General features: G+C 43.7%; 1 protein-coding gene across 2 annotated transcripts in view; it reads right to left on the bottom strand.

The window, feature by feature from the left end:
- RAI2 (retinoic acid induced 2) overlaps positions 1-22,227 on the bottom strand; it is a 401,970-nt gene that overhangs the window by 171,799 nt on the left and 207,944 nt on the right. The window lies entirely within an intron of this gene.

Genomic DNA, 22,227 nt, shown 5'->3' with positions numbered 1-22,227 from the left:
AACATCGTCCTGCTCCCTCTACACACCCCAGGCTGCTTGCTGCAAACGCCTGTAACTATCTACGAGAACACACGTAGCTGGTGCTCAGGGCAAGACGGAAGTGCTGGAGAGTTAGTCCCCCTGAGAGCAGCCCTCAAACAATGACAGGTGGGGAGTTGGCGGAGAAATACCCCAGCTTCCTCATCCCACTGGTGGGATAACTCTGGAACGTGTTCAACACTCTCCCCAAGAGGTCCCTGCTGGGGTTGATATCCAAGAACCCATGATGGGCACTTGCTTCTTATCACATGCAGCTGTGGCTCCCTTCCCTTCTCTTCTCACTCCTCCACTTTCCAACCAGTGTTTCCGGGGACCTCCTTCCAAATAACCAACTTGCATGTGAGTTTCTGTCTGAGGGCACCCCTCGGGATGTAAAAGACACAAAGGTGATCTAACAGCTCTGAATGGACCCTGGCACTGTAAGAGACAAGTGTGGAGGCCAGCAAACCCCTGTATCTGTAGCATTTTGGTGTGATTGTCTAAATCATCTGACTGATTTCTGCTCCCTTTTTGCTGACCTCCGTGCAAAACCTGTGGATGATGAGTAACCGTGATAGCCTGTTTCCATTGCTCCTCCTAAATTATGAGCCTTTTGCTACCTAGAGTGACAGGAGCAGAGCCACAGCAGTCCCGGTGTGCCCTGTTGCAGACTGAACCTTCCGTGCTCTACGTCAGCAGGTCAAGATCCCAGCACAATTTGGGGTCTCGCGAGGTTGCTGATCCACACCGTGGGGAATCCTTGGGGGACAGGACATCCCACATTTGTGCATTCTTTTAACAAATGTATATGGAGCACTAACTGCTAGTCAGGGTCTGGGGAATATGGAAGGAATGTGCGTAAGTTAACTCTGGTCAGGCTGTTGCTAGATAGAACTCTGCCAGCCCCTGCCCCGAGGGGCCTGGCCACACGGAAGATCCCATCTCGTCCAGCCTAGATGAAGCCAGAGCCCGTTGAATGCTCTCCCTGCATTTAGTTCAGGCCTCTCTGCTTCACCCTCCATGCTGGGAGCAGCGTTGTCCTTCTGAAATACAAGACTGCCTATCACTCCCCTGCTCAATGATCGTCAGTAGCTCCACTATGCCTATGAAATAAAGGACAAACTTCGGATTATATATGCAGCCAAGGGCTCTCAAGTCTGGCTCCAAACCAGCCTTCCACCCTCCTTTTCCGCCACGTCCTCCCCTTCCCAGCAGGTAGCTTGGACTCCCCCAAACACCCTGTGTTCTTTCAGACTGCTGTCCTCTTTTGCACATGCTCCTCCTTAGGCCTGAATTTCACTTATCCCTTTAGCCAACCCCCAGTCATTGTCGAGCACCCACTTAGAACGGCACCTCTTCCATGAAGACTTGCTCGCCCCTCCGTCTACCTCCAACAGCACCAACAGCCGCGTCTCCTGCGTACCTTGCTATTGGCACACGCGCAGCAAATTCAGTACTGAGCACGCTATGCTGTCATGGTTTCTGAGTCTGGCTTCTCCCAGAAGACTGTGAGTGCATAGACAGCAGGGATGTCGCCATTTTGTTCATCTTTGTACCCTACTTGTGGGCTTGAGAGAATGCCTGGAACACCGTACATCTGTAAGAAATGCTTGTGAACGCCCGCCCGGGCCTCAGAAAGCCCAAAGGAGATTTAACCCTTTCTCTCCAGTAATTGATACCATTCCTGGTGTAAGATCTGCTCCACACACCTGGATGGGAATGTTCGCTTGTGCTGTCCTCTCAACTGCTTCTGTTTTGGGGCCCCCGCAGTTCTCTCCCTTGATGTATAGCTGAGCTCTGGAGGTTGCCCCAGGATGTGAGGTCACCAGGGTGCTCTGAGGTGGCAGATGCCAAAGCTGAGCAGGTGGACTTTTATTGCCCCAAGGGTGCATTGTGCGGCTCCCTGGCAGGAGCAGGCAGAAAGCTGATGACATCACAGCCCCTTACAGACATCCACAGAGAGCCCTCAACTCTGAGGGGTGACAAGGAGAATCAAGAGGGGAAGGAATCAGATCGAGGTGCATTATGCCTGGAGGACTTGAACCATCATTCACAGGTGGAGGGAAATGTCTCAGAAGGGACAAGCCAAGGAGTTATCTGTTGGTATTCAGGGAAGAGAGGTGTGTATGCAGTAACCTCACAGGTACTCAAGTGAGGCCGGCAGCCACTTACTTCTCCCAGAGGGCTGGTGGCAGTGCCGGCCTGGACAACCTTTGATCATCCTCAAACTAGAAAATAATTAAGCAAACCTCTTCACTCGGCTTAGAGTCCACTTCTTTAAGGTACAGACCAGAATGCTTCATTCTTGAGAGATCTGGACTTTGTAAGTGCTTACTACAAACTGGACCAGGCAAGATGCTATGTACTTTCTGGGCATCAACTCAGTGAACGCCCATAATGAACCCTGGTTGGTAAGTTTCATAATTATCCCCCATTTTACAGATGAGAAATCAGAGGCTCAGTGAAGTTAGGTAACTTGGCCATACTCACACCGTCAGTACGGAGCAGAGCTGCGATTCTTACCAGTTCTATCAGACCCCATGGTCTGTGTTTGGCACTTCTACATGATGCCACCCTGAGTACCATGCTTCCCCTGATGTCCAGAGATAGGGGCCCTGGCCCCTGGCACTTGGCCACTAACTAGCTGTGCTGCCCTGGAAAAGGCACTCAATTTTCTGGATCTCAATAATTGTGTATGAGTTGGACCAGCCGATCTGTAGACCTCCTTCAGATTTAGCATTCTATGAGGCTATGGTGGAATCATATTTTCTTTCATGCATGGTTATCAAAGGTGGGTATCCGGGGCCTAAGATCGACTGGTAGAATATGAAATTGATTAAGTGCCAATTAAGTAGTTGGCATATTTCTGAATCGTGGTATAAGAAGGGCTTTCATTGTCATTTTTAGGCAGTTGCATTGATAAACTTGTTCTTTTTTACTCTTAAAAATTATGCTTTATTACAGTTCTCTAATATATAAAACATTGTGGGTTTTGGCACCCAGAAAATCAAATAGATCAATGGATCAGAATAAAGTATCCAGAACATGTACGTGAGCACTTGATTTATGATAAATGATTCACAGTAGAGCAGTGGGAAAAGTACAGTCTTTGCAAAGAATGGTGCTGGATAAATGGGATAGCCATACGTAAACCATGATGTGTCTTTGCCCCTTACACACCATGTACAAATGCCAATGCCAACTGGATCAACTGGGTTACAGATCTAAAACTGAAAAATAAAGCCACAACTTGATAAAAGTTGAAGGGCCAGATTTTTAGTCCCTTTAACACACTCTGGTTCTCAAGCGTTATGCCCCTTGGGTGGGTCTGCCCATCTCAGGCTGTCAACTTCCTGAAGACAGTAACTCTCTTTCAAATGCTGTTTGTGACAGCTAGTGGGAACCTGCCGTATAGCACAGGGAGCTCAGCTCGGTGCTTTGTGGTGACCTAGATGGGTGGGATGGTGGGGGGTCGGGTGGGAGGGAGGTCCAAGAGGAAGGGGATATATGTATACATATAGCTGATTCACTTTGTTGTACAGCAGAAACTAACACGTCATTGTAAAGCAACTATACCCCAATAAAAATAAACTAATAAAATAAAATAAAATGTTCTTTGTAAGCACTGGTGAATATCACAAATGGGTGAGTGATGAACACCTCTGGGGATGACGATCATGGTGGTTTAATTTAATAACTGTGTTTTCAGGTTTATTTGGGGCTTTAACAATCACTAGAAAGTGTTCCAATTACTACTACTGTATAACAAATTATCCCAAGCCTTAGTGACATAAAGCAATACTTACTATGCCCATGGATGGACTCTCGAGTCAGTAATTCAAACAGGGCACAGTGGATGGCTTGCCTCTGCTCCATGTTGTTTGGGACCTAAGTTAGGAAGATTCAGTTGCTACAGGTGACTGAATGGCTGGGGGCTAGAATCATCTGGAGGATCTTCACTCACATCTGGCAGTTGATCCTGGCTGTTGGCTGGGACATCTGTTTATCAGAACATATACATATGGCCTCTTTGTGTAACTGCTTGGGGTTCCTCACACCATGGTGGTCTCATGATGGCGGGACTTCTTTCATGGCAGTTCAAGGCTCTAAGAGTGAATGCTTCAGAAGGCAAGGCAGGGGACTTCCCTGGTGGCGCAGTGGTTAAGAATCTGCCTGCCAACGCAAGGGACACGGGTTTGAGCCCTGGGCCGGGGAGATCCCACATGCCGCCGAGCACCTCAGCCCGTGCACCACAACTACTGAGTCTGCGTGCCACAACTACTGAAGCCCACGTGCCTAGAGCCTGTGCTTCACAACAAGAGAAGCCACTGGAATGAGAAGCCCACGTACCGCAACGAAGAGGAGCCCCCGCTCACCACAACTAGAGAAAGCCCGCGTGCAGCAACGAAGACACAACGCAGCCAAAAATAAATTAATTTTTAAACAAAGCAAGGTGTAAGCTGTTATCACCTTTTATAACTTAACCTTATACGCTACTTCCACTTCATTTTATTGGTTATAAGTGAGTCATTAAGACCAGATAAGATTCAAGGGGAAGGGATATGGTCCCCCACCTCTAGAGGGGAGGAGTGTCAAAGCTGGCACTGCATTTTCACTCTTCATAGGGCAGGAACTGTGTCTTAGTTATCTATTACTTATCCACTTTATACACATTAGTTTATATAGGTCAATCCCAGTCTCCCAATTCATCACACCACCACTCCCCTCACCACCACTTACTCCCTTTGGTGTCCATACATTTGTTCTCTGCATCTGTGTCTCAATTTCTGCCCTGCAAACTGGTTCATCTGTACCATTTTTCTAGGTTCCACATATATGCGTTAATATATGATATGTTTTATTCTTTCTGACTTACTTCACTCTGTATGACAGTCTCTAGATCCATCCACGTCTCTACAAATGACCCAATTTCGTTCCTTTTTATGGCTGAGTAATATTCCATTGTATATATGTACCACATCTTCTTTATCCATTCATCTGTCGATGGGCATTTAGGCTGCTTCCAAGTCCGGGCTATTGTAAATAGTGATGCAGTGAACATTGGGGTGCGTGTGCCTTTTTGAATTATGGTTTACTCTGGGTATATGCCCAGTAGTGGGATTGCTGGGTCGTATGGTAGTTCTATTTTTAGTTTTTAAGGATCCTCCATACTGTTCTCCACAGTGGCTGCATCAATTTACATTCCCACCAACAGTGCAAGAGGGTTCCCTTTTCTCCACACCCTCTCCAGCATTTGTTGTTTGTAGATTTTCTGATGAAGCCCATTCTAACTAGTGTGAGGTGATACCTCATTGTAGTTTTGATTTGCATTTCTCTAATAATTAGTGATGTTGAGCAGCTTTTCATGTGCTTCTTGGCCATCTGAATGTCTTCTTTGGAGAAATGTCTATTTAGGTCTTCTGCCCATTTTTGGATTGGGCTGTTTGTTTTTTTAATATTGAGCTGTTTATATATTTTGGAGATTGTTGGTCCATTGATTCGTTTGCAAATATTTTCTCCCATTCTGAGGGTTGTCTTTTCGTCTTGTTTGTAGTTTCCTTTGCTGTGCAAAAACTTTTAAGTTTCATTAGGTCCTATTTGTTTATTTTTGTTTTTATTTCCATTACTCTAGGAGGTGGATCAAAAAATATCTTGCTGTGATTTATGTCAAAGAATGTTCTTCCTATGTCTTCCTCTAAGAGTTTTATAGTGTCCAGTCTTACATTTAGGTATCTAATCCATTTTATTTTATTTTAATTTTTTTTGCGGTACACGGGCCTCTCACTGTTGTGGCCTCTCCCGCTGCGGAGCACAGGCTCCGGACGCGCAGGCCCAGCGGCCACGGCTCACGGGCCCAGCCGCTCCGCGGCATGTGGGATCTTCCCGGACCAGGGCACGAACCCGTGTCCCCTGCATCGGCAGGCGGACTCTCAACCACTGCGCCACCAGGGAAGCCCCTCTAATCCATTTTGAGTTTATTTTTGTGGATGGTGTTAGGGAGTGTTCTAATTTCATTCTTTTACATGTAGCTCTCCAGTTTTCCCAGCACCACTTATTGAAGAGGCTGTCTTTTCTCCATTATATATCCTTGCCTCCTTCGTCATAGATTAGTTGACCATAGGTGCGTGGGTTTATCTCTGGGTTTCTATCCTGTTCCATTGATCTATATTTCTGTTTTTGTGCCAGTACCGTATTGTCTTGATTACTGCAGCTTTGTAGTATAGTCTGAAGTCAGGGAGGCTGATTACTCCAGCTCCATTTTTTTCCCTCAAGATTGCTTTGGCTATTCGGGGTCTGTTGTGTCTCCATACAAATTTTAAGATTCTTTGTTATAGTTCTGTAAAAAATGCCATTGGTACTTTGATAGAGGTTCCTTTGAATCTGTAGATTGCTTTGAGTAGTACAGTTATTTTCACAATATTGATTTTTCTAATCCAAGAACATGGTATATCTCTCCATCTGTTTGCATCATCTTTAATTTCTTTCATCACTGTCTTATAGTTTTCTGCATACAGGTCTTTTGTCTCCCTAGGTAGGTTTATGCCTAGGTATTTTATTCTTTTAGTTGCAATGGTACATGGGAGTGTTTCCTTAATTTCTCTTTCAGATTGTTCATCATTAGTGTATAGGAATGCAAGAGATTTCTGTGCATTAATTCTGTATGCTGCAACTTTACCAAAGTCATTGATTAGCTCTAGTAGTTTTCTGGTTGCATCTTTAGGATTCTCTATGTAGAGTATCATGTCATCTGCAGACAGTGACAGTTTTACTTCTTCTTTTCCAATCTGTATTCCTTTTATTTCTTTTTCTTCTCTGATTGCTGTGGCTAGGACCTCCAAAACTATGTTGAATAACAGTGGCGAGAGTGGACATCCTCGTCTTGCTCCTGATCTTAGAGGAAATGCTTTTAGTTTTTCACCATTGAGAATGATGTTTGCTGTGGGCGTCTCATATATGGCCTTTATTATGCTGAGATAGGTTCCCTTTATGCCCCCTTTCTGGAGAGTTTTTATCATAAATGGGTGTTGAATTTTATCAAAAGGTTTTTTTGCATCTATTGAGATGATCATATGGCTTTTATTCTTCAATTTGTTAATATGGTGTATCGATTGATTTGCATATATTGAAGAATCCTTGCATCCCTGGGATAAATCCCACTTGAGCATGGTGTATGATCCTTTTAACGTGTTGTTGGATTCTGGTTGCTAGTATTTTGTTGAGGATTTTTGTATCTATATTCATCAGTGATATTGGTCTGTAGTTTCCTTTATTTGTAGTATCTTTGGTTTTGGTATCAGGGTGATGGTGGCCTCATAGAATGAGTTTGGGAGTGTTCCTTCCTCTGCAATTTTTTAGAAGAGTTTGAGAAGGATGGGTGTTAGCTCTTCTCCAAATTTTGATAGAATTCACCTGTGAAGGCATCTGGTCCTGGACTTTTGTTTGTTGGAAGATTTTTAATCAGAGTTTCAATTCCATTACTTGTGATTGGTCTGTTCATATTTTCTATTTCTTCATGGTTCAGTCTTGGAAGGTTATCCCTTTCTAAGAATTTGTCCATTTCTTCCAGGTTGTCCATTTTATTGGCATAGAGTTGCTTGTAGTAGTCTCTTAGGATGCTTTGTATTTCTGCGGTGTCTGTTGTAACTTCTCCTTTTTCATTTCTAATTTTTTTGATTTGAGTCCTCTCCCTCTTTTTCTTGATGAGTCTGGCTAACGGTTTATCAATTTTGTTTATCTTCTCAAAGAACGAGCTTCTAGTGTTATTGATCTCTGCTATTGTTTTCTTTGTTTCTATTTCATTTATCTCTGCTCTGATCTTTATGATTTCCTTCTTTCTACAAACTTTGTGGCACGCGGGCCTCTCACCGCTGTGGCCTCTCCCGCCGCGGAGCACAGGCTCCGGACGCGCAGGCCCAGGGGCCACGGCCCAAGGGCCCAGCCGCTCCGCGGCACGTGGGATCCTCCCGGACCAGGGCACGAACCCGCACCCCCCGCATCGGCAGGCGTACTCCCAACCACTGCACCACCAGGGAAGCCCTTCTAGTTCTTTTAGGTGTTAGGTTAGATTGTTTATTTCTGATGTTTGTTGTTTCTTGAGGTAGGTTGTATAGCTATAAACTTCCCTCTTAGAACTGCTTTTGCTGCATCCCATAGATTTGGATCGTTGTGTTTTCATTGTCTTTTGTCTCCAGCAATTTTTTGATTTCCTCTTTGATTTCTTCAGTGATCTCTTGGTTATTTAGTAATGCAGTGTTTAGCCTCCATGTGTTTGTATTTTTTACAGATTTTTTCCTGTAATTGATATCTAATCTCATAGCTTGGTGCTTGGAAAAGATACTTGATAGGATTTCAATTTTCGTAAATTTACCAAGGCTTGATTTGTGACCCCAGATATGATCTATCTGGAGAACGTTCCATGAGCACTTGAAAAGAAAGTGAATTCTGTTGTTCGTGGATGGAATATCTTATAAATATCAATTAAGTCCATCTTGCTTAATGTATCATTTAAAGCTTGTGTTTCCTTATCTATTTTCATTTTGGATGATCTGTCCATTGGTGACAGTGGGGTGTTTAAGGCCCCTACTATGATTGTGTTACTGTGGATTTCCCCTTTTATGGCTGTTAGCGTTTGCCTTGTGTATTGAGGTGCTCCTATGTTGGGCACATAAATATTTACAATTGTTATATCTTCTTCTTGGATTGATCCCTTGATCATTATGTAGTGTCCTTCTTTGTCTCTTGTAATAGTTTTCATTTTAAAGTCTATTTTATCTGATACGAGTACTGCTACTCCTACTTTCTCTTGATTTCCATTTGCATTGAATATCTTTTCCCATCCCCTCACTTTCAGTCTGTATGTGTCCCTAGGTCTGAAGTGGGTCTCTTGTAGACAGCATATATATGGGTCTTGTTTTTGTATCCATTCAGCAAGCCTGTGTCCTTTGGTTGGAGCATTTAATCCATTCACGTTTAAGGTAATTATGGTATGTATGTTCCTATGACTGTTTTCTTAATTGTTTTGGGTTTGTTTCTGTAGGTCCTTTTCTTCTCTTGTATTTCCCACTTAGAGAAGTTCCTTTAACATTTGTTGTAGAGCTGGTTTGGTGGTGCTGAATTCTCTTAGCTTTTGCTTGTCTGTAAAGCTTTTGACTTCTGCATCGAATCTCAATGAGATCCTTGCTGGGTAGAGTAATCTTGCTTGTAGGTTCTTCCCTTTCATCACTTTAAATATATCATGCCACTCCCTTCTGGCTTGTAGAGTTTCTGCTAGAAATCAGCTGTTAACCTTATGGGAGTTCCCTTGTATGTTATTTGTCATTTTTCCCTTGCTGCTTTCAATAATTTTTCTTTGTCTTTAATTTCTGCCAATTTAATTTCTATGTGTCTCGGTGTGTTTCTCCTTGGGTTTATCCTGTATGGGACTCTCTGCACTTCCTGGACTTGGGTGGCTATTTCCTTTCCCGTGTTAGGGAAGTTTTCGACTATAATCTCTTCAAATATTTTCTCGGGTCCTTTCTCTCTCTCTTCTCCTTCTGGCACCCCTATAATGCAAATGTTGGTGTGTTTAATGTTGTCCCAGAGGTCTCTTAGGGTGTCTTCATTTCTTTTCATTCTTTTTTCTTTATTCTGCTCCACAGCAGTGAACTCCACCATTCTGTTTTCCAGGTCACTTATCTGTTCTTCTGCCTCAGTTATTCTGCTATTGATTCCTTCTAGTGTAGTTTTCATTTCAATTATTGTATTGTTCATCTCTGTTTGTTTGTTCTGTAATTCTTCTAGGTCTTTGTTAAATATTTCTTGCATCTTCTCGATCTTCGCCTCCATTCTTTTTCCGAGGTCCTGGATCATCTTCACTATCATTATTTTGAATTCTTTGCCTGGAAGGTTTCCTATCTCCACTTCATTTAGTTGTTTTTCTGGGGTTTTATCTTGTTCCTTCATCTGGTACATAGCCCTCTGCCTTTTCATCTTGTCTGTCTTTCTGTGAATGTGGTTTTTGTTCCACAGGCTGCAGGATTGTAGTTCTCCTTGCTTCTGCTGTCTGCCCTCTGGTGGATAAGGCTATCTAAGAGGCTTGTGCAAGCTTCCTGATGGGAGGGACTGGTGGTGGGTATAGCTGACTGTTTCTCTGGTGGGCAGAGCTCAGTAAAACTTTAATCCACTTGACTGCTGATGGGTGGGGCTGGGTTCCCTCCATGTTGGTTGTTTGGCCTGAGGCACCCCAACACTGGAGTCTACCTGGGCTCTTTGGTGGGGCTAATGGCGGACTCTGGGAGGGCTCAAGCCAAGGAGTACTTCCCAGAACTTCTGCTGCCAGTGTCCTTGTCCTCATGGTGAGCCACAGCCACCCCCCGCCTCTGCAGGAGACCCTCCAACAATAGCAGGCAGGTCTGGTTCAGTCTCCTATGGGGTCACTGCTCCTTCCCTTGGGTCCTGATGTGCACACTACTTTGTGTGTGCCCTCCAAGAGTGGAATCCCTCTTTTCCCCAGTCCTGTCAGAGTCCTGCGATCAAATCCCACTAGCCTTCAAAATCTGATTCTCTAGGAATTCCTCCTCCCATTGCCAGACCCCCAGGTTGGGAAGCCTGACGTGGGGCTCAGAACCTTCACTCCAGTGGGTGGACTTCTGTGGTATAAGTGTTCTCCAGTCTGTGAGTCACCCACCCAGCAGTTATGGGATTTGATCTTATTGTGATTGCGCCCCTCCTACCCTCTCATTGTGGCTTCTCCTTTGTCTTTGGATGTGGGGTATCTTTTTCGGTGAGTTCCAGTGTCTTTGTGTCGATGATTTTTCAGCAGTTAGTTGTGACTCCGGTGCTCTCACAAGAGGGAGTGAGAGCATGTTCTTCTACTCCGCCATCTTGAACCAATCCTGTCATTATCCCAGTAGGACATGTTTGAAATCAAGTTCTACCAGAAGAAATTGAATATTTCATGGTGAGGTCTGAGCTGACTTCCTCAATTTGCCTGCCCAGCTCTTCTTTCTCTGTATTCTCCTAGTTGACTTCTAGCCTTTCCATCCCTTTCCCCTCTCCACACCCCTCCCCGTCCTGCTGTCTTTCCTTTCCCCTCCCCTGCTCTTCCTCACTCCATGCCCCCCTCCAATGCCACATCCTCTAGCTTGGAGGTGGGAGTGTCTCCAGAGCTGTTAGAGGAGTCAAGGAATGGGAAGCCAACACCCCCCTCCCCTAGAGAATGTCCAGATTTGGATTAGGGCCATCGGCCCCTGGAATTCTCTTCCTCACTGCTTTGGTATATGGTGTTTCATTGCTTTTATGGGCACCAACTTATGATGTCACATGAAAGGCTTAAAGCTCCTGTGGCTGCAAACTAGCACAAAAAGCCCAATTTTTACAAAGACACAACAGAAAATAATTCTTTAAGAAGAAAAACCATGACAGTGGGAATCTGCCATTCCCAAATTAGCATTTGGAAAACTCTAGTCACACAAACATACGCCAGTAGAGACCTCAGAGAGCATCTTGCCCAATTCCTCCAGTAACAAACAGGGAGATGGGAGCCAAAGAGGAAGAGTTATAACAACCAGCATTTACTGGGTGCTGACTCGGCCCCAGGCACTTCACTACTTTATTCCAGTTGTGCAACCACCAGATGAATTGGAATCATTAACCCAATTTCCAAGATGAAGAGACAGAAGCTCAGAGAGGGTCAGTAACTTCTGCAAGGTCACACAGCTAGAAAATGGCAGAGTAGACATTTGAACCCAGTATCTAGGATGAGTCCCTGAACTGTGCTCTTAACCATCAGACTGAACTGTGTTTCTTTTCTTTTTTTTTTTCTTTCTTTCTTTTTTTTGCGGTACGTGGGCCTCTCACTGCTGTGGCCTCTCCCGTTGTGGAGCACAGGCTCCGGACGCACAGGCCCAGCGGCTATGGCTCATGGGCCCAGCCACTCCGCGGCATGCGGGATCTTCCCGGACCGGGGCACGAGCTCGCGTCCCCTGCATTGGCAGGTGGACCCCCAACCACTGTGCCACCAGGGAAGCCCTAAACTGTGTTTCTAAGTGACCTTTTACTCTCCCTTCCCCACCCTGGGTCACACATCTTAATAGCTAATAGACTAATTTCCCAAAGGTAAGTTGAGCAGTGCCTGGAATTCAACAGGTGATGCTGTAGTTCAAGTCAAAGTCAGACTTTGTTAAACTGAATTCTAATTCAGAGCAGAGAGCCTAAGAGACTTTGGGGATGGTCCTTCGTAGAAACCACCATGCGCTTACAGCGAGTAAGGACTATGGCAGTGTGGTTCAAGGCTCCTTCCTAACAATCTCGCTGTGCTTCAGTTTCCTCATCTATAAACTGGGAGATAGCAATAGTTATCTGCTTGATAGGGTAGATAGAAGGGGCAAATAAAATTAATAAGCATAAAGTTCCTAGAACAGTTTCTGACACATAGTAAGCTCTTAATAAGAATCTGATCTGTTATTACTCAATGTTATATCTCCAGGGCCTAACATACTTCTTAGCACATGGAAAGTGCTCAATAAATATTTGTTGAATAAATGAAGAGAAATATATTAGTAATTGTAATGGCATTCATCTGTTCTTTACCCTCTCAAAACAGAAAACAAGAAACAATGAGTTTCTCCTTGATTTTACCTTATAGTTTTTCCTAATGTGGAAGCCTGATTCTTCTGTGATTGAAACTCTTCCTTGGCAAAGCCTGGAGGAGCCTGAGGACCAGCTGTTTTCCACTTTAGTTCTTTTCTGAGGCCCATTTTACCAAGGAAGAGACATCTTAAAAATGTGGAAGACCACAGCCTCAGGACTCAGTTACAACTGTCAAAAACTCAACCCAATTTGGAAGAAGCCAAGAACTGAATTTCTAGCCTCAACTATAAACTACATGGATGACTTCAGGCATGGCTAGATCCAGGGATTCAAATGATGTCATTGGGACTTGGTCTTGTTTGATCTCTAGCTCTGCCTTCTTCAATGATGGTTCTATTCTCTGGCAAGTTTTCCCCTGTGATGGCAGGATAGCCGTCAGCAGTTTCAGATTTATATCCCCACAGCTCCAAAACCAGGGGACACAAAGCACTTACTTTCATCACTCCAGCCAAAGTCCCAGTTTTAGCTCTGAGTGGACCAAATTGGGTCTTGTGTTCATCCCTGAACCAATCACTGTGGCTTCAGGAATGAAACACTTTGATTTTCCAGGCTTCATACATGTGTCCTCCACCTTGATCTCAAAGGGGTAGAGCCAGCCCCAAACAAACTATATGGACTAACACTAAGATGCTATTCCCAGTGGAAGACAAAGTAGACTGGCAGGCACAAATAGCAAACTTCCACTAAAACTAGACGTAAGATAGGGGTGCCCAGCAAGTCTACAGCACCTTCTTTAAAAGGGTGGTAAATATGCAATCCCCATCTTACCTAAAGCTTTTTCTTCTATCACACCCCACAAATCTCTTTCTAGCTCTAAGACAGTGATTTTCAAAACTCTTAACCTCTTCCTCCAGCAAAAAATAAAACTTTTATTAAAAAGTAGTCTATATATGAACTGAAACAAATGTTTCAACAAACCAGTTTACTTTTTACTAACCGCAGTGTACTCTGATAGTTTCTATTCTATTGTATTCCATTCCATTCTATTCTAATTTATTCCATTATATTCCTTCCTTTCCACTCCATTCCATTTCATTCTGTTATTTTTATTAGTCAGGAAAATGCTTGCTAGGCTCTGAAGCCCTAAATCTCAATGGCTTAACAAAATAAAAGTTCATTTCTTGCTCATGCCCTAGCCCAATGCAGATTAGGCAGCTCTACTTAGTGGCTTCCTTCCCCCTCCAGGGATCAAGGCTCTTTCCATATTATGATGCCACCACCTTTAACACAGGATTGTGGGAGAAAGGAGCGAGAGGGGGAGAGAGACAGAGACACACACACACACACAGAGTCATCCAGGGGATTTCATGGCTTATCTCACTTTTGTCTACACTCCAGGGCCATAGTTACAAGGCTCCAACCTAACTGTAAGGGCCACAGGGAAACACAGTCTGAGCACCCAAGGAAGAGCAAGTGGCATTGATGAGCACCCAGACAGTATATGCCACACTCTTCTAGTTTAGTTTGCTAAGAAAGAGGAAATGCTGGTTCTGTCTGACCCACTCCATGAGAGTCAGGACTCCCTAATGGTTGCAAAGCCTTAACTGGAAAAACCTGGCCCTAGCAGCCTGCATTAATGTTTTTCCTCCTTGCGGACTAAACCTTTCTCGCTTCTGCCATTCTAGTCTCATTCCGAGCCACCTGACTTCTTCGTCCCTGATGAGGAGACCCTGACCACCTTTCCGACCACATTCCTCCCCATCCCCACCCCCAAATCTGTCCCTGACTTTGCCTGAGAACCGTCTGCCTCACATCCCAGACTCCTTGAAGGAGTCTGTGGCTGCTGTGGCAGCCACGGCTCCCGTCCCCTGCCGCAAGCTGTCCTCCATCTCTCTCCACCCATCTGTCTACTTTCTTACCCTGGCCAGCCCTGGGACCTGTGGTGAGCAGGCTTTTCTTCCATTTCCTGTCCTGAGAGAGTAAATGAGACCAGGTTCTGCGGGGCAGCTAATGGTCCCTGGAACTCTGGGGCTCTGCCTAGGTCGGGACTGAAGTAATTGAGCCAGCCAGGCATGTAATAAGATAGCTCTCCCTGCTCTCTCCCCCAGCGCCCCCCACTACTGCGGTGAGTGGCCATGGAATCTGATTCTAGCAGCATCTTTATCTCCGCAATAGGCCTCAGGGTTCATTATCTAAAAAGCCTTGGCTGTTAGCAAAGTAGCAATTCCATTACCATAGAGGAGAGCTGTCCCTTTAAAACCAAGCAGTGGGGAGGAGGCCAGGCTCTTGGGTTCCCCAATTATAAGGCTTTCTGGTTCTGGAAGAATTGCAGGCTTACTGCTGCTCAAGTTGAAAACAATTTTAGTCAATGTTTAAATGGTGCCTACTGTGTGCTAGACACGGTTCCATGTGCTTTACAATATTAACTCAGTTAAGCCTCTCAGAAATTCTAAAGATGAGAAAACTGAGGCTCAGAGAGGGCAAGGATATGCCAAATGTCACACAGCTAAAAAAGAGTAGAGCCAAGATTCAACTTAGGCAACCTGTTTCCAGAAACTGCCTTCTCAACCACTAGGTTATACTCTTCCCATGAGAATAATTTTTATTTGTATATAATATTTATATGCTGCTTACAGTTCTTGAAATGCTTTCACATACTTTTCTGACCCTCACAAGAACCCTGTGATCTAGACAGTATGATGAGAAGGGGGCTCCTGTTTTACCATGGAGAAAATTGATATGCTTTACAGCTAGCTTGAACCATCTTCCAAGGGCCAACTGTTAAATTTTCAGGAATTTTGGAAGTCCATTATAAATGATGGTCATTATTTAAAATGCAATTATAGAAATTTACAATTAGATAAATTATATTCAGACAAAGGTAATACATACTCAAAACTCATCACTTCCTAATCCATTTATGATATTTTGCGCTTATCCTGGCACTTGAGCTTACCTGTATCTCTCCCGCACGTGTAGGGGGGAAAGCATGTATCATAGAGTGCCACCCAGCAACCCTTCCCAACTCCACATCGAGTGACATCACATTGGTAGCTTGAAGTCAGCCACAGTGGTAGTATTTACACTAGGGAAATCAGCAAATTCTATAAGAGTCCCTTCTCTGCCCTTCTTCCCCGAAGGGAGATGGTTGTTAAATATTTACCAGAGCACCCCTATTCCCGTGAGTCTGACCATCTCTGCTCCATGAATGTCTCAGGTGTGTGCTTAATGTGACTTATTTTCCCGTCCTTCTCTGGAGATACTATTGTGTCTCCAAGGCCTAACGTGGTCTCCTTCCTCTCAAGTTCCTTATCAAGACCTCAGCCCAGTCTCCTGCGCCTCTCTGCCCTTTCTCTTTTTGACTCCCGCTTCCCAGAAGGACCTTCCCAAGCAGCCCACAGCTGCCCACACTTGGCCTGAGTCCTCTGATATCCAGCCAACCCCGTGGCCCTCGTTCCTGCCAGGGCCAAGTTCTACCTTCACTGCAACTTCCAAGCACAAACACCCACTCACCCTCCTGTTTTCCTTCTCAGGCGCTGGAGTCAGTGAGGCCCGAAAATGTTCCTGCCTGAAAATGTTCTCTCGCACGATCCGCCTGAGCCGGGTGGGCCAGGGATGGTTAGCTTCTCTGTGTGTGTTCCCCGGGAGCCCGCTGCAGATCAAAGAATGGTCCTTCCCTAGTCTTAATGCGGAACACCCCTAACCATGCCAAACGCTCCTGCTTGGCAGCCTGGGCCCTGACTTATGGGCATTCATGGGGGCAGGGATGTTAGTGAACCAACTGACACCTAATAAGCATGAAATATGCTTATGTATCTTCATTCTCTATGAAATGCAGTTAGATTTTTTTTCAATTAAGGATTCCCTTTCATTCACTAGTTCCTTTGCAGCCCCGTGGACTTGTGAGAATTCTAGAACATTATCATAATATATGAATATAGGTAGGGCTCATTACATGCCAGGCACTGTCATAACTGCTTGAATAATCCGAAGAGGTAGGTACGATTATCACCTCCATTTGAAAGATGAGAAAAATGAGGCACGGAGAGGTTAAGTGACTTGCCCAAGGTCACACAGTTTATAAAGGTAAAGCCAGGTCTTGAACCCAAGTGGTCTGGCTTGAAAGTATATGCTTTTAATGGCTATGCTGAAGTGATCTTAACTCTACCTGGTGGTTCTCCCTCTAGGCTTTGACAGTATTCTGTTTATACTGGGGTTAAGAACTTACCGCATTTTATTGCTATTATCTGTCTACAAGTTTGTCTACACCCACTCTGGTTCTTCACCTTAAACCCCTTGAGGAAAGGAATCATGTCTTACTTTTATTTTTGTCCAGGATTCAGGGCAGAGTCTAGTATGTGTTAAGTGCTCACCAAATGTTAGTTAAAATGAATGCCCCTCCTTGCTTTCAAGATGAGGAAACTCATCACTCTCAACTGAGATCCAGAGATCTGATAAAGAAGATGACAGAGGCCAGGCAAGAACCCAGGTCACCTGGCCCCCAGTCTGGCACTTGTTCTGCCCTGCTTCTCTGTTCCTGTTAGCTTGGGGGATCGGGGGCCAGGTTATGGGGACCTAGAGCAGGCTGGCACTGCCCACCCACCACATTGGAACACTGGTCCATGGCTTCTCCCAGAAAGAGTGTGCATGTCCCAAATCCACCCCCAGGACACAGAGAAAAGATAAGTGACCATTGCTGTGCTGATCACTGCCTGCTGGCGCAGGTGGACACGGCTAGCACTGGAAGCCAGCCTCCAGCCTCATCTGATAAGATATACAGATGCCCAGAGGACCGAAGAAGACTTAAGAATGAAATCCAGAGTCCCATCATTCACTTTATGTGCATTAGGACTATTCTACACACACACACACACACACACACACACACACACACACACACTTTGTCAGAGTCTCCTAACACAGGCAGAGATTACCTGAATTTCATCCACCTTTGTTTTTGAAGCTTTGGGTTTTAACTGGCTCTTTTCATCCTTATCCTTAGGTGTAGAGAAAAAAAACTTCTGTTTAAGCTAATTGCAAATAGCCAGAAAAAGAAAAGGGGGGCAGGTGCTGTGTTATTTTACAACACGTAAACACATGACAAGTAAAAAAGATAATACCAGGGATTTAAAAAATTCCATTAACCTCTGGGATATCACAAGGTCTGTGTAATTCATAGGAACTATACAATGAAATGTTGATAGTGTCACTAAGGTCCTGGCAAAGCTTGAAGCACCTTTGACAGATCAAAGAAAAAATAAAACATTATTCCATTTAGGTGCAGTGTTATGGATAACTTGGCATTATAGTTCTTTGGAAATGATTAACTCCATGTGGTATTGATGGTTACAATCCATTTTCTGGCATAATGAATTAGGCATTCCTCCATTGTTCCGTAGCTTGGCTCCATTCTGTGTATATATATCAATGGTGACTTTTTTTTTATACCTTTCGGTTTCACACACACACAAAATAAAAACACAGCCCATAGGCTGCCAGAGAAAGAACACGAGCTCAAAGCTGATTTATTTGTATCACCCTGAGTAACCTATTTCCTACCTGAGACATGAAACCACATCAAGGGGGGGAACCGTTTTTTATTTCTATGAACTGGGAGGGAAATTGCTACTCTTCAAGCTGGAAACTCTGAAACCTTTGCTGCAAAGTGTCCATTTTTATCTAACACTTTCTCCTTCTGAAAAGCCCTTGTTTTTAAGGAATAATTCTTCCAACAAAGACTCGCCCATCAGGCATCCCACTCATGATTAGTTAATCTGTGAAAATGAGAAACAACCTCTAAGTGGCCGATATACTTTAGCAGCAAGAGCTAATCACAGCCAGCCCCTAATTTCTGAAACTCACGACTGTCTTGTGACTCTGGGATTTTTAAACTGCAGGAACACCAATAGAAACGAGGTAAAAAGAAGAGTCAGCTAGTGTGGTATCTTGATTAAATTCCGTTGTAGTGTCCCTGTGTTAGGTTTGTTTTGTTTTGTTTTGTTTGTTTGTTTTTTAATGAGGAGCTGCCTCTGAGAGTGCTAATCTGTCTTTAACATCATGGCATTTCCTTAGAGTACGCTGAACCATCTCCGTGGCATTTAAAAGTGAAATATTTGCTTCAGAAATAAAAAAGATAGGCAATAAAATAGAGCTGTAAACAAGCCTTCATGGCTTTATATTTCACAGATAAATACACAGTAAGTTCAAACTAGAATTGAATTCCTAAAGCAATACTCCACTAATCTGTATTCGGGGGTCTCAAGCGTATTATCTGTAATTTACAACCAATTTAAATGGCATTAACGGTCTTCCCCTTCTGGGAATTTAAATTCGCATCCTACCATTGAATTAAACAGTGACTGCATATTTTCTATAGGGGACAGAATGCTCGTTGATGTTGTTTTGAATAATGGAGCATCTATTCATGCACAGGGTGCAATGTGCTCCTTTGTCCTCAATGTAATTGAAGCAAAATGTGAGTTTAAAAGATTTTTCCCCTTAGCCAAAGGTTTGTTGATTGGTGTCTATTTTCATCTACTCAAAATTAAGAAAACAGTCATCTCTCACTGCACTGAAAAATCATTTACCCAAAACAGCCCTGAATGAAGGGAGGTCAAATTTTGCCTAATTTGATCTTTTCAAAGACAGAACAAGATGTCAGAGAATACTGCAGACTAACCTTAGGGGGAATTATATTGTGGAATAACTTACAATTCTTCTCTAGGACCAAGAGAATTAGAAGCGGAGGATAAGGAAAAAGGGAGAATACAGCCTGTTTCCAAAGTAAGAAACTTAAATAACCTTGCTCTCCCACGCTAAACTACACTGAAGCGGGAAGGGAGACTTCTTGTAAATCATGGAATCTGATGCCTTAGGAATCCAGGGATGGCGAATTCATGTGGGGTGCTATCCGTTTCCCATAGTGTGCCCGTGGCAGACGTCAGTAATCAATGATAGCCTTCTCTGCCATTGAGTGAAGATGGAGCCATAAATCAAGTGCTCTGGGTAGCCAGTAGCAGTTGATGTGAGTTGGCACTGTCTGCCATTTCAGCTAAGCTACCTATCTCATTTAATAGATGGTTCTAGAAAGACGGAGTGCCCCTCCAAAGGCCTCAGAGCTGGCCATTGGCAGATCAGAACTAAGAACTTGCCACTACTGATGGCTCAGTAGCGCCCTTTCCACCTAACACCACCAGCATGCTCTCTGAGCCTGTCGTGTGGATCATTATATCCCCAGGGCAGAGCACCTAGTAGGTGCTCAATAATTACTTTCTTTAACTGAATGAATGAATGAGAGAGATACAAAGTGTTAAACCTTTATCATAATGGGAAAGAAGTTCCTTCTTTGGAATAAATAATCCTCTGACCCAGCTGGACATAATTAGACAAGGTCCAAAATTTTAGCATCTGTTTACCAAAGCTTTTATTCAGCGATAGAGAAAATCACATATATCAATAATATCAACAAGAACTAAGCATTTAAGAGAAGAAATTGTTTTCAAAGACCTTAAAGCCCTTTGGAAATATCTATTAATATATAACCGACATGCAATGGCAAATTATTATTCAACAAAGAAGTAACTGAAGACTTCACTGCCGAATTTGAAATAAGATCATATTGAAAAATTGAATAATTCAGACTTTTCAAGAACTGAAATGGGATTTTCTGTTTATTACTCTTTTTAGTATTCTAGTGTATTTCCCTTAAAGAAGTAAAAGACTAAGTGTTCCTGACACTTGTCTAGAGAGTATCAAAGTTCTGTGATATTAAATGTCAGCACTTTTGCTTTACAATCTTTACATGTTCAGGATTTGAAATGATGAAAAATATAAAAGTTCAACTGTCCCACATTCTTAACATAAGCATATCCCAGTGGTTCAGGCAGGGACACTTTTGCACCCCAAGGGACATTTGGCGATGTCTAGAGACATTTTTGGCTGTCACAACTGGGGCTAGGGGGTGTTACTTACATCTACAGGTGGAGGCCAGAGATGCTGCCGAACATCCTACAATACACAGAACACCCCCAACGACGCAGAGTTATCCAGCCCAAAATGTCAATAGTGCCAAGGTGGAGAGACCATGGTCTATCCCCTCTACCCAGGACTGTTCGTATCCATTCATCCCCACGCTGAGTTTAGAATGTACTGATCTGTGGCAAGGAGAACATTTAACTCTAGGTACCAGAATATTTTATTTCTCTCTTTTTTCTTAAGATATCCAGTTTTCTTACGCTGAGGGAAAGGTAACAACTGATATTCCTCTTGTTTGCCTTCTCCTGGAGCCAAACTAAGGATTAGCTCAGGTAGCTCAATTCTGGGATTTTCAAGAGCACAGAGAAGGATTTCAGGAGCTCCCTAGGGTCCCAGATACACTCTGCTCACGTACTGCACATTAGTCTAATAAAGGCAGGCAGGGGCAGGAACTGCCCACTACTGCATAAGCCCGAGGATGGCTTCCCTTTGAAGGTTTATGACCAAGGTGTATAGACCAAAGAGTGGAATTTTGTTGTTGCTGTTCCTCTACTAATTCCAGTTCTGCTGCTAACTGGCTTTGTGATCTGGGAGACTGTAAGCACATTGCTGGTATTTTCTGCTTCTCAACTCTTCTATCAGTTCTGTGGCACTCATTATGTTCTACTGGAAGATAAAGGGGGATAGTAAAAGCCAAGATGTTTCAAGTGCTATTCGGTGGGGGGGGGGGTAGTGCTTCTAACTCTGTGTCCTGTTTACCCTGTAGCTCCATGGTTCCATGCTTGACACAAAATAAGTGCCTAATAAATAAGTATTGGCAACACTTTGGAAACTATTTGGCAGTGTCTACTGAAGCTGAACTGTGACCTAGTAATTATACTCCAAGGTGTGTACCCCGAAGAAATGGGTGCATATGTCCTGCAAAGGACAAGTACAAGATGGCTCATAGCAGCTTTATTAATAATAGCCAAAAAATACCAAAAACTCAAGTGTTCATTGGCAGAAGAGTGGATAAATAGCGTTCACACAGTGGAATGATATAGTTCAATAAAAAAGATTCAACTATTACACATACAACTCTCAGCAGAGGGCCTGGTAGCAAGGGATGCTTAGTAATGATAACGACAGTGATAATGGTAATGGTAATTACTGAGCACTCACCACATGCCAGGGGCTTTGAGGGGGTTACACATACTAATTCATTTCACTCTCAGAACAAACCTATGGGGTATTTTCTATTTCTGTTACCATTTTACAGAAGAGAATAGTGAGGCACAGAGAGGTTAAGTAAAATTCGGTTGAGCTAATCTGAAATACAGGTACATCCTGACCTTTTTTTTTTTTAAAATAAGTACCATATATAAAGCAATATTGGGGAAATTAAAAAGCAACGGCCTGCCTTATATTTAGTATGGACATATCTTTTCTCCCCTGTATTTTAGTGCTTTTTTCTAGACCTTTGTGTCTGGTACTTTTTGGCCAATATTGTTTTTCAAAATCCAAAGCCCACGCAGATGCTGCTCTTGTGATTAAAGGCTACCATTTGAAGTGCTCAGTTAGAGGCAACCTGAGGAGGCATTATGCCTTTGATCTGCCTCGCCTGTCCAGCGTCAGGGCCATTTCTGGACTCCCGGAGAGCAGGCACTCAATGGAAACCTGAGGGTG

This window comes from Globicephala melas, chromosome X (assembly GCF_963455315.2).
Source record: "Globicephala melas chromosome X, mGloMel1.2, whole genome shotgun sequence".
NCBI classification, from domain to species: Eukaryota; Metazoa; Chordata; class Mammalia; order Artiodactyla; family Delphinidae; genus Globicephala; species Globicephala melas.
This window is presented reverse-complemented; position numbering and strand designations above follow the sequence as displayed.